The sequence below is a fragment of the Genypterus blacodes genome, unplaced genomic scaffold (genome assembly GCF_046128005.1).
Source record: "Genypterus blacodes isolate CSIRO-AG114 ecotype Tasmania unplaced genomic scaffold, CSIRO-AGI_Gbla_v1 ptg000048l_1, whole genome shotgun sequence".
Classification (NCBI taxonomy): Eukaryota; Metazoa; Chordata; class Actinopteri; order Ophidiiformes; family Ophidiidae; genus Genypterus; species Genypterus blacodes.
In genome coordinates, this window is record NW_027466861.1 from 2021596 (window position 1) to 2035623 (window position 14028).

A 14028-nucleotide genomic window follows, 5' to 3' on the forward strand; every position below is an offset into this window, starting at 1 on the left:
TACAGTTCATTTATGTTTGATATTATTAATGCAGTCTGGTAAATCTGGAAAGTGAATCACGTGTTAGATTCTCCTGCAACCACAATGAATCGTTCCAAGTCTATGTGAAAGTGTATGCCGTTATCTCCATTAATAGCCCCTCCCCTCTCTGTGATGGCTCTGCCTTCATATGTGGCCGTTATGAACAGGTATAGACGTGGTTACACATCGTATGACCTTGTTATTTTAACACACACACACACACACACACACACACACACACACCCCGAGGCCTTTACCCAGCCTGGCGCATCAAAACCCAGCCGGGGACGCAGCCATCCAGTGGGCTGATGTTCCATTGCTCCTCCAAAGCTCTTCAGCAGGCACTCGTATATAACAACCAACGTCAGTCGGAGGGGAGAAATAGCAGCACTAATGTCAGAATGATGCCCTTATTTCCATCATTACAATGAAACCAGAGGGGAAAAAAACAAATGTGGTTCTGTTTTATTTTATGTTTTTTAAGAGTTGGTGTTTCTTTGTGAGGTTTTATGGAGCTGCTGCTGTCGTCTAAGCGGCAGCCGCAGTTGTAAGCAGACTGTGGTGGCAGGAGTCGTGTCGTGGGCTGTGATTCACTCTGTTATTGTTGTTTGGGTTCATCATCGTGTTTTGTCGGCCCAGACTTTATTCGCAACTATGCACTTGTCTCAGCACTTCACTTTGAAGATTATTTATATAAGAGATACTCCGGTAATTTTTACAAAAATAATGACTTGAGTCGTTGCATTGTCGCATGTTTTTTGTAAGTTGGAGCATTTGGCGTTCACTTATAGGTTTGTAAGCTTTTGAATGGACTCTTAAGGTGTCCGTGCTACTACTTCAACTGCGCAAAGATAGAGATTACGCAAGGAACAATTAAAGCTAAACTTAGTTCCTGTATTCCCAAATTGAACTGTGTTATGCTACAGAGACGGTAATGGCATCAACCAAGTTTGTGGGTGCTTAATTTTGGGCAAACTGATGTGAGAAGGTACCTGGAAGTTAGTATAATGTTTCACGGTAAATGTCACAGGAAACCACTTGAGGCGATGCTGGACATATTTGTGTCAAAATAAAAATATAAATCTTTCAGAGAAGCTTTTACATTTGCATTTAGTCATTTAGCACACTCTCTTAGACGCTCTTTATTTTTGCCCTGGTCACCTGTGAGAAAGGATTTGCCATTTTCTAGCCTGTTGGTCTTGTTTCCCTGAGGTCTCTCTAAAGACAGAGCTACGCCTCTGGCCCGTCCTGCGGAACGAAGCCTCGCTTATTCATATTTGGGTGTTTTAATTCACTTGTGTTTTATTGCAGGCTGCTGAGCCGGCGGTTTCCTCATTAAAGGACACATGAAAGCGGGCTGTAAAGGAGCCGCGGTGAGACCGGTCTGCGCTGACGTCTGAAGGGGACGCAAAAGCGGCCGACCGAGTCCCCAGTCAACCGGTCTGAGCCGGACGGCCTCACCCTTTCAGTCAGGCAGCCAGTGGTGGGACACCAGACGCACCACACTGCACCGCGTCCTCACAAGGCTACAAGAACAGACTGATGTGTCAGCAGGAGTGTACTGTTTGATGTTGTATTGTGTTTGTAATGTAGAACAACATCCATGCTCTTCACTGATCCAGCCCACACTTCTTATTCTTCACTGCCCTGAGAACCTGAACTACCCTGTGCTAGTTCTGACATGAAATTGTGTATAATTTTCATCTGAACTAAGTCCCTTTGTATGGAAATCAGAGCCCTGAGTTCCCTGATCTACTGAATACGATCCATTAAGCACCACTAAGCCATAACTGCATTATGTTAGAAGATTAGCTAAATACAAGTGTGTTCACTGTTGCCTTCACTATGACATTTTACCCTGAAACATCTATATTTTTGATTGATTACTTATTGATTAAGTATCTTGCTTCTTGCATGATGTCGCGCCATGCTTTTATCGTGGCGTACACTGAAGAAATATTGGGGTTGGATCCATTCAAAAGCCTACAGACCTGGTAAGCAAACATCAAATATCTATAAAATTAATTCTGTGATCTTTCTCTGATTTGTCCAGTTTTGCATCTTTCCTTCCTGCTGGTGTGTTCTTGTGCTTTGAAGTTAATTGCCCGCATGGTAAGCCCCTCCTTCTGCTTCCCCCTACGCTGCCATTTAGAGAATAAAACGGCCTCAGCACTTGGAGTCGCCGCTGTGATAAATACCTGAGGCGACAGCGTTCATTATTTCCGCATTATAACCGCTGGTGAATCCTCTCGACTGTTTAACGACTCGCTCTTTAAGGAAGCGAGCGCTGGGGTCACGGCGCTGGGAGGGGGGGAAAGAGGGGGAATGAGGCTCCTTTAAGCACCGGGTGATTCATATCAAACACCCTTTAAGTGGCATGTGGCTAAATTAGTGACGGGAATCTCGCAGGTACTACAGCTTAGCGAGCGGCAGCGTAACGAGCCGCTCTCTCACTGTGTGCTAATGTGGCCTTGATATGTTTTACATGAACCCACCAATAACACTCAGCTCACACCCACAGTGTCTGCATGTCGCCACAACACCCACACACGAGTCTTCTTCCTGTTTTGTAGACAACATTCCCGTATCCTGAGTCATTGACTCTGCTTAGGTTCATTAGTGGAGATTATTCCAACGCAGACAGCAGGTCAGCTCATAGCGTGTCACCGCGACAGCAAGGCACCAAACAGCAGCTAATTATAAACTAAGACGTCTTCATCAGAGTATCTATAGGGGTGCGGTGAGCTGCTGGGAGATATGGATCATCTCCCTGTTTAAAAGGTCGCATCTCCGCAATATGAGTAAACATCTGAGGGAGATGGGACCCCAAATACTCCCTCACTGCCCCTTATTCTACCTTCTTTATTATTCTATTTGTGCCTTTGCTTCCTTTTCTCTGCTGTTATTTTCTCTCACTATTAATCAGAAAGACACAGTGTGGTGGTAGTGTTGTTCATTGTGCATTTTTGGTGACAAATATTCTAAAGCAGACATAGTTAGCTCCATATTAGCCAGCTAGCGTTGTTCTCTTTGGTCTTTAAATAGTTGTAGTTTGTAAAGTTTATAGGTTAAAAAGTGCAAATGAGACGCGCAAGCTAGCCAGCTGCGAGAGCATGCCTATGTTCCCTCAGCCCTATGTTCCCTCAGCCCAATGGTCCCACAGCCCTATGTTCCCTCATTTCTAAGATCTTTTTCAAAATTAGGCCCTATGTTCCCTCAGCCCTATGTTCCCTCATTTCTAAGATTTTTTTCAAAATTAGGCCCTATGTTCCCTCAGCCCTATGTTCCCTAACCCTAACCCTAACCCTAACCCTAACCTTAACCCTTAGAAATGAGGGAACATAGGGCCTAATTTTGAAAACTATCTTAGAAATGAGGGAACATAGTGCTGAGGGAACATAGGGCCTAATTTTGAAATAAATCTTAGAAATGAGGGAACATAGGGCTGAGGGAACATAGGGCCTAATTTTGAAAAAAATCTTAGAAATGAGGGAACATAGGGCTGAGGGAACATAGGGCCTAATTTTGAAAAAAATCTTAGAAATGAGGGAACATAGGGCCTAATTTTGAAAAAAATCTTAGAAATGAGGGAACATAGGGCTGTGGGACCATTGGGCTGAGGGAACATAGGGCTGACCCCGCCAGCTGCTAGCATAACATTTCAGACTTTCAGGCCGCAAATGTTCTCACAAAGTACCAATATTCTCTACAGCGCCATGTTAACTTTCCATCCACTATATGTTATCCTTTCATCCTAACTTTCCTCCAGCGTTACAGTCTTTCCTTCAAGTTTCCTCTCCTCCTCTGAGTTTCTCTTTCCTCCTTTATTCTTCTCTTCACATTACCCCCCACACACATACACACCCCACACACACCCTCTGTCACCTGTGAGTAACGACAGCGTACACATTCTATTCATCACACACTACTGCACATGCTCAGTAGGTCTTCATTATATTAATTACTCTCATTGGAAGAGTGATCATCAGGCCCGTCAGAATCCATCACCACCTGGTTCCCACAGCGACCCAGGCCCGGTAAATAATCACCGGTGTCGGTAACGGGGCTCCGGCCCCAGCATTCCCGTCGGACCCACCAGGGTGGGCCCTAAATACCCAGGGGGGCCCGGCTCCCACCGAGCCACATTCATCTCTGCCACCAGCAGGGGAAGAAGCTTGCTGTAAGTCTGATCCAACGGGACTGCTGGTGCTGGTTCAGACCTGTAATGGGGAAAGGTGAGAGCAGAGCAAAGGTGGTCTGATCCAAGCACGGCGGTCGGGAGGGAATTAATACATTCGGTTTTTCAACATTGTCAGGAAAGGTGCGAGAGGTTCTGTGGCCCAATCTTTGTGGAGTAATAATGAAAAATGAGATCTGGGCTCCAAACAAATTTATAAGCTGTGTAGAAACTCATCTGCAGCACAACAGGGGGGAACATAGGGTCATGGGGTCGAGTCTGCAGTCGAGGTGCAGTTCATCAAACTTGGACATCAGCCCCTTTATTTCAGTTTGTTTGCGAGGTGGATACAAATGAGAGTACAAATAAAGGAAAATGCATGTGCAAATACAGATCAACTTTATTCTACTACTACACAAATGCAAGTGTGTCCTTTTACTCCACTGTCACTTGAATAAAGGGGATTTACCCAATTTCCAATACGACTCAAATGCAGCATTGGTATTGGATGAACATATACGCATCTAATTAAACTTATAACTTAATGTGGAGGAGCTTTAAGAGGCTTTTCTGTGTGTTCCATGGTTCCATAAGGGTCCGTAAGGGTCCATTTAAAGGCCGTCAGACCTGGAATGTGAACACCAGATATCTCCAGAATGTTACAACTTGCAGAGAAATACCAGTAGCCTAGTTTGGACATGAATTTTCTGAAAATCACATCGATTGCAGCTCCATCTGAAAGGCAAAATGTAGCAAACCTCCGCCTGTAAGACTGAATTGGTCTGAGTGTAGCATCTCTGTAATGGCCTCGTCTTGCCCCGTTTAAAGCTCTCTTCATGCTCAATTGACCTGATACCTCATTGTTGTCTCTACTAATTGAACAGAGATGGAACTGGGGAGGGCGGAAGGGGGGGACGAGCGAGGCAGAGGAGCAGAGAAAGAGAGAGAGAGAGTATGTAAGACTATAAGGGAATTGAGGATAGCAAAGAGTGATGTGTTAAAGGACGAGTGAGGAGATGGAAAGCGGTCGGTGTAGCACGCGAGGCCTCATTGATTATGTGGTGAGCGCCGCAGTGCTTCTCTCCTGATGCTTAAACCCATTAAAGCTACATAAACACCCATAATTGGTTCGTTTAGGGCAGAGTGGAGGCCAACTCTGCCATGATTGTCTGTAAAAGTAGAAAAGAGGAGCAAAATGAAACGCTCATAAAAGGAATCACAAGCGTTTTACTTGCAGTATAGCATGTGGGTGGATAGATGCCTGGATGTGTGTGTTTGTGAGTATGTGTGTATCCCTGTGCTGTACTAAGCAGGAATGATAAAAACCATCCTTGGAGACTTGGGATGACAATAACATTCACTTTGGGGAGAGGAAGAAATGGGAGGGCACTACTGACTATGACAAATTAGCTCTGGAATATGGAGGCAGCCGATTGGCCGAGGGCGTCAGGAGGGAGAGATACGGTTGGCCGGCTGAGTTGATGGATAGTTATTATGCGATTCTAATAAAAGAAGGTGCAACTTTGGAGCTTTTCTGTTCGATGATGGCTGAGAAAAAATGTGCAGCGCCACATACTGTGTCATGAACTGGGAGAAAGCTGGGAGGTTGTATGGGAATTTAAATATTGATAGGAATATCGAGTGAAGAAAAAGCTTGTATTATTAAAACTTTAGGTATTTTAGCAAGAATCTAACACTTACAATCCTTTACATGAGGTATTGTATAACATGAAACCTATAGAAACACATAAGCATTCAAGGTGTTCCTTCCATTGCAATATGGTAACATCTGAAAGAAATGTAGTCTGTTGAGCAGGTGTACATATTCTGTATGTACACCTGTGTGTGTGTGTGTGTGTGTGTGTGTCCTTCTTTGCCGTGTTGTACTATTTTGTGTCATGTAGTTGGAGGTAAAGGTACAACAGCAGCAATGCAAAAAAGACACAATGACAAAATTAGAAACCGTTGTGCATCTTGCCACAGTGTCAGTGTCACCGAACCCAGTGTGTGTCAGAGAGGCAATATTCAGGGTGTTCCCTGCATCCCGTAGCGCCACATCCATCAGGTCATAAGACCCCCTGACAGGGTGTAACTGGCACCCCCTCCTGCCCCCCCCAGAGGGCCGTGTCTGCGGCTGAATGAAGCGCTCCCTGGACATGGAATGATGGGATTCTTCGGTTTTCGCTGTCATCTCTAATCCAACACTCTCTCCCACACAGCTGAATCTTCATCACTCTCTCTCCCTCATCGACGCCGTACCGCACGCTTGCTCTCACACACTCGGTGAACTCTCTCTGTCTCTTTCCCTCTCCCTCTCTCTTCCTCTCACACACTCTGCGCTGCAAATAAATTCACATTCACTGCCAATTTAGACGCTTTATCAACATTGCTGAATCTACATATCATTGACGTGTCCAGGTGCTAAGTCACCATTTTATCTTGACATCTCTTCCCAACACACACACACACACACACACACTGGCAGGTCACAGTGGCCCCAGAGCACTGGACTGTGCTAAGCAGGTAAATATAGTATGAACAGGCTCTATTAGAATAGAAAAAGCTCTGCTACTGTCAGGGGTAAACATGAGCGATCGGGTCATGGTGTCTCTTTCCCCCTACCCAGGCCAGAGTTTCACACTCGTCCACTGTAGCTCCAATCCTGAGTAGCTTGTAGCTTGAAATAGGAGTAGTAGCTTCCCCCAATGCTGCTCATAAGGATGTGCTTCTTTACATATCACTCTGCTTAATCCACCAGGTTGATTCTTCTCAAAGAGGTACTTGAAATGTAATGTGTGTATGTCAGTGTGTGTGTGTGTCTCTCTGTGTGTGTATGTGTGTGTGTGTGTGTGTGCGTCCACTTTCTATAATTTACTGCTAATGCTCTTGGTCTATAACAGAAGGTGTGTGTATGTCATGTCCTCCTAATGTAACGGCCCAGTAGATTACCGTCTTATTGCCTTGGAATCAATACGGTTGAGCGGGTGAAAAATAAGGCCGCAGTCGCCTCAGGCTATGTGCGTACACACACAAACACACACACACACACGCATATACATACTCTGTACATGCATGCATTTTCATATGCATGTTTATAAAAGGAAGAGTGGTAAATAGAGGAAAAGGGAGGATGAAGAGGGAATGTAATCTCTCTGGCCTTGTCACCGGCTAAGATCGTACACACTGAGCCATCCATTCTTGATCCCCTAAAGCCCATTGATCGTATCAACAAGCAGAGTGAGTAAGGACCCCGCTTATACCTCACCACCCCCTACCCCCCCCGCCCCCCCACACCCACTCTATAACCGGGATCAATATTGATTATCATCTTTAAACTGCCTGTCTTTGGCCATGCTCTGGCCTCAAGGTGTTCCTGGGGAAGAGAGGAAGGTTGAGGAAACAATAAAAGGGCTACAGAGAAAGTCATCAGTGTCTTTATATTGTGGGATTATCGTCAGTTTGGCTTTTTATGGCTCGAGTGGGAAAGCAGAGGAGCACAAACAGTAGAAGAATGAGACAGGAGGAAGGCCCAACATGGAGAAATGTAACCCTCTGTGGCGGCGTCCTGGGGACAGCAGGACGTGTGTACCACCGTCAGGTTCACATTGCAACTTTGAGCTTACGTAACAAAAGAAAGATCCTACCTGGTCTGAAATAGTTGATGTTAAACTACTACTGTGCATTGGCCTGAAAGTCAGTCGAGTGTGTGTCTGCATCAGTCCGACTCTCCTCCCTCCTTTTCTTTATCCGGCACCCCCCCACCTCACACCTCCGACTCCATCCCGTCAATCACGCCTCTCAGATGGCCCCATGATCGCAATCGACACTCAAATGATGGAAGTGAATAAAACTCATTACTGACAGTCAGCGTGAGTCATGGCCCAACATTAAAAGTTGCGTCTGGCCCCTCAGCCGCTCATCCCTCAGCCGTGCTTTATGACGGGACACACCGGACCGGGTTTTCTAACGTGTCCCTCCGCCAACCTCCATCAATCCATAGCTCCAGAGTCCCCACAATGCTCACACAACACAATGCACCTTTACATCGCTGTGCATCGCTCAGAGCAGATTTGAGAATCCCTCACAAGTGAATGAGTAAGTAAATCCCTATTCATAATGTTGGTTGGACTTTCAAGCTTTACTGATTCAAGTGTCAATAAAGACTAGACTTATACTTGAAACTGAATATATATTACTTTTATTTGGTATGTTATCATTAACTCTTGTTTTGTGAGCCATGGTGGAGGCACCATATTTCCCAGAATGCTCTGCTTTGTCCAAAAGGCAACAAAATGGAGGCAAACTGTGTTATGTCTGCGTTTCATTTATTTAAATTTAGATGACTGATGCTGAATTATTTTCCCTGTCCTTCAAATTCAAATTCATGAATTGTTGTGGGTGCAAATCGGAAATTCTAAATGTTGCCCAACCCCCGACTCTTTGCGTAGTCAGACGTCTGGGTCGTTATGTCAGGGCGGCGGGGTCGAGTTTGGTTGTGGTGCAGGAAAAGAACAAGACTTGGGGTTTGGGTGGTGGGTGAGTGGTGTCGTGGGCCTTTGGGTGTCTCGGGCTACAAATGCGGTTGTGGTGATGAAAAACATGAGCTACTGCTTTTCTATAAATATGTTTTAAATTAAACACTCATTGCCGCCCACTGGAAAGTCAGACTAATTAGTTCTCGCAGCACAGCAGATCAGCATCCGCCTGCTTTGCCTTCATGCTGCCGTCTATATTCTCCAACGGTCTATACTAACCGCTGCCTAAACAACTCTTTACCTTGTGTAAACTCAGTCAGCGCGGTGAGTCGCCCACTATCTCAGACGCCCTCCTAACTGGCTGGTCCCGTCCTCGTAAACACAGTTCAGGGAGAGAGAGAGCGGCGTTTACAGAAACACGAGGGCGGCATAACCTCTGATCTGCCCCGCGATAGAGGAAGGAAAGAGGCAGAGAGAGAGAGATAGAGAGATAGAGAGAGAGAGACAGAGAGAGAGAGAGAGAGAGAGAGAGAGAGAGAGAGAGAGAGGAAAAGAGACGCCAGGGGTCACATGATTGCAGGACAAACTCATAAAAGTTCCATTAACCCGCGAGGAGTTAAAGAGGCCCTGTTTTCATCCGGCAGACAGCCGTCACAAACAGAGCATCACCATAAACCAGATCCTCCTTCCTTTCCTCCATCTTTCTCTCCATCTCTAGATCCTTTGCTCCCACGGTCTCCTCGTCTCATTCCCACCCCTCCACTTCTTTATATGCTTTCATGTTGTATTTATCAGCTTTATTCTTTCCACGCTTAAGGGACAAACGACAAACAGGATTCCCTTTTTTGCGTCCCATCCATATGTTCTTCAAGTCTGTCCTCTTTTCCCTCCCCCTCCTATTCCTCTGACCAAAAACAGGACTCCCTCATTACGCCCTCTTTCTCCCCCCTGCCCTCGCTCTGGGTTCCTGGTCTCTGAGTCACAACCTGAAGACGCCACAGGTCTGTCAGTCAGCGTCACTGTGTCTGTCTTCCTAAGCTCGCCGTCCATTCACTAACTGTTCTCTGGGTTGATCTCATCGTTTTAACAGAGATTAAAAGATTGGTGCTTGGCTTGTACATATAAAGTCTTGTGTAAACATATATAAGTGTATGCACACACACATTCTCTAGACATTTAATTTCAAGTGACATTCTTTGAGAGTGCATTGTTTCATGTTAGTGCCATATTTCATTTCATCAAGATTAACAATAATGTATTTGGCATTCAGTGTAGATCCGGTAGACTTACATGTTATTTACCCCTAATACATACAAAATACCTACAGTTTCTACTTTCTCACACACATGCACACACACAATGAGAGCGAGAGAGAGAACCGACCCCACCTCTGTCTTTGCCTCAGTTTTATAGGTTTGGGGAGTTCTGCTCCAAGACAAACAGAGTGAGTGTTCTTTCAAATCATCCATTAAGCCACTAAGCACAGGCTCTCAGATCCTCTACTGATGCCCTCACTACCTGGTACCACTAGCTCATCTGGTCCCTTTCCCATGGTGTAACCTTACCTCCCAAACTTATTTCTTCTTATCTTCTTTGTGTTCTGTGCCAGTGGTAGTTGATCCTCAATGAGATTTTCTTCCACCATTTGCGTGTAATCCTGTTCGTCCTGTTAAGACCTTTATCAGTAAAGTCATGCTTCAGCAATTTCCTAACTTGTTCTTCCAAACTAGGTGATTGACACTGTTTAGTATAGGTTGGCGTATTTAGGAAATATGTTTGCTGACCACGTCTGTTGGTCCAGCAATCCGGTCTGTAGGCCTCTGAATGGACTATAATGGAAGCACAATACACGATCCGAACACGTCGGAAAGTTGCTTGTGCTGATAACTTTTCACATCAGTTCCCACAACTTGAGGTAGCTTAGAGAATGTTGTGGAGATATACTTTACTTGCGAATATTGATTTTGCAATGCATTACCATCATTGTAGCATAACGCAGATCTACTGGGAAATCCAGAAGCTCCGTTTAGCTTTTATTGTCCATAACTTCTGTCTGTTGAAAAAATAGCAACAGGATTCCATTGGGGTCAATTCAAAGACCTACTAGCTGAATCGCCGGACCAATGCCAGTCAGAGGTCAGCAGGACGACTCAGCAATTCCGACTGAACACATGGTTGGGAGGATGTGGGTTGGAGATGGGAGGTGTAGGGGGTTTAGGGAGATAGAGGAGCGCATAGAAGGGGAAGCCCAGACATCCCGGTCCCCCAGGAGAGGACCAGTAGGCTGGCTGTGACGGTCATGGGATGGGGACATAATGAGGATACATCACTGCGGCACTGAGGTGCTCGATCACAAGCACACACCAACAGGAAGACATACACAAACACACACACACACTTATGTAGCTAGAATAGACACCAATAACCAAAACAGACACAATGATATCATCATACACACATTACTAAACATCCCTGAATACATAAAATCTCTGTTGATCGCAGTGTTATTGCAGATGTCAAACAAGTCATGGAGCCCATCAACATACTGCATTTTTCGCGAGTCCAGTCCAAATGTGGGAACGGGCTCTGGCTCAGACCCTCCCTGGTCTGGAGTCTGTTTGATGATTCCCTGGGAAAGGGAGGGCAAAACTTTTCCTGTCGCCCTCAGCCACCATCGTTGCTGAGCAGTAAAGCGGCCGGCGTGCAGTAAAATAAAATGAGGTGTGGAGAGAATTGGACCGATCTGCAAAGCTATTGGCTGCCAAGAGGGTCGTAAAATAATAACACGGCGTCGTAAAACAAAGTGCTTATTAAATCAATTTGAACGATATCACATGATTTGGTGCGCTTCACGAATCGTTTCACAAAACAAAAGATCTCATTGGAAAAGCAGCTGAACAATCAAATGAAACTTAATAACTTGATCATTATCACAGTGCTGAGTAAGACTTTTTGGGATAACTTGGTGTCTGAGCTCTGACAATTAAACATAAAATCCATTATGTGGCCATTATTTTAGCTTTAAATGACAAACGTATATCAGAGGGGCTTAAACTCCTGTTTGTGGTTATATTTGTGTCTCTGTGGTAAATGTTTGATGTATTATTGTTCTATGATGGATTTCCACTGTAGCTGTGCTCACAGATGTTACTAGTTGTTGCATGTGTGGGTGTGGACATACTACACCTCTGTGCCAGAGTACACAGATGTACATTTTTACAACAGAACTTGTCATCATAGTATTCTGTAATGGTAACGGCTTATATTACGAGTTTTACCATGTACACGATATGGTACAGATAGGATCGTAATACTAGCAATATATACTACAAATAAAAATTATTCCACTGCTTTTTTAACTTGTGGTACAGGCCATGGAACAACAGTGAATCATAGTACTGACTGGTAGATGAACCAGAAGCAGTGGCTGTGGTACTGGCCATAGAAATGTGTAACTTGTGCACTAGCCAATAAATGAATGATGATACATTAGAACGCAGTCGCCACAGTATGCCACATCTAGACACAGTAACATCTAATCAATACATATATCTTGGATTGTTTTTATGCTTATAAGCTAAAGAAATGTGCATGTAAAAGTGAGTGTATGTGAAAATATATACTATCTAAGTACAAAGTATAAACTTTTAAACATTGGATGCATTTCACTTATCAGGCTTTAATTATGAGAATTTACAGATTGATTTGGAATATCCAGTGCTATATGAAGCATAATGTCTTATAAGTGACACATTAACTTGAAATGAAAGTTTAATATCACATATAAAAGTAGTTCAGAAGTATCAGCAGACTGACACAGACACATTAGGACATATTGTGTCAATCAAATAGTAACAGTAGCTTTTTTACTGTGAATCATGACTCACTGTTGATCCGTACCTGCCAAGAATCTGATTGGACAGACCCACAGCTAGGCCTGCAATCTGATTGGCTGCCGGCCTCTGTTGCTGAGCCAATCCCATTCAAATGCTATGAATCTTGCGCGCGCTCATTTCACGTCACTGCGGGCCGTCCGGCGTCTGCTGCCACAATTTACCGGTGCAGGTAAGGACGAAATGATTTAGCTCATATTATTACGAATGTTTAGATATATATTTTCATACAATTGGTAAAATGTTAGATACAAGGCGCTCTCTTAAAAAAAGAGCTTTCGGCACTGAAAACGGCGCTACGGTAACTTTAGCCACGCGCTCGATGGCTGCTAGCTTAAAGCTGTGTCGGAGTTTGAGTCTTCTTCTCCTTTTTCCGGTTGCTGCTGCTGAGTTGTCTGCATGTCTTCCTGTCCTCTCCTGTCATGTCCTCTCCTGTCCTGTTCTGTCCTGTTGCTGCGTCCTATTTGAATTTGGCGCTAACGTGAGTGGAAGAAAGTGCGCAGAAACGTTTCCGTCCCGTAGGGAAGCTAGCTGTTGTACTATAGTAATGGCATCAAAGCAGGAGTAGCTAATATGTTTGTTTGCCTGTTTGCTGGATTGAGTTTAAATGAAAGTTAATCTTAAATAAAGGCAGAGGGCTTACTTAATTTGATTTACAAGTTACTTGCAAGAATACCAAGTGTATCGCTGTGAGTAAAACAATCTTCTTGCTCCTTTTCCAGGCTACATCAGAAGAAGAAGAAAAGGCCTGATGTTCGAGCGACAGTGAGACATCTGGCAAATTCCACTTTCATTCAAGCAGTAAGGTAAGTTTTCTCGTCGACTACTTCATCCTTTGACTCCACTGGGGTAAGTTTCACCGAATCCGCGTTACTTCTGCTGTACTAAAGTAAGTTTGTCCTGATGTTTGCTTGGATGTTGCCAGATGTTTAGATCATCTTGATTTACATTGAAGGTGGAAGATGTATGTTGTCTTTTTGAGTTGTGAATATGGGATTTTACTATATTGCAGTTCTAGTTTTCTAACTAAACTACATATTCTGTCGTTTTAAACTATATTGCCGTGATACTTTTCTATATAAAACCACCCCACACACACACACGTCATTATACATTTACTCTGCGGTCATTTTGTCTCGTTTGCCGGCTGCATTGATCTGCAGAAAGCTGATCTCTGCCCGATAAAGAGAGCGGGCCTTTATGAGCGTTATCACTCAGGCAGCAGCGTGTGTATAGATTTGTGCGTCACGGCAAGAGATGAGAGAACGTGGCGAGCTCTATTTGTGTGTGCCACAGTCAGAGACGCCTCGTTATCACCCACAATAACGCCAATACCATGGTAGAGTATGCATGTAGTAGCAAACCTCAAGCAGTGTTACAGTGATGTAGGTGTGTGTGTGTGTGTGTCGTCTCTGTGCTTTGAGTTTTAATCTACCATGTTTTCTGCTCTGGTCGTCTTTCA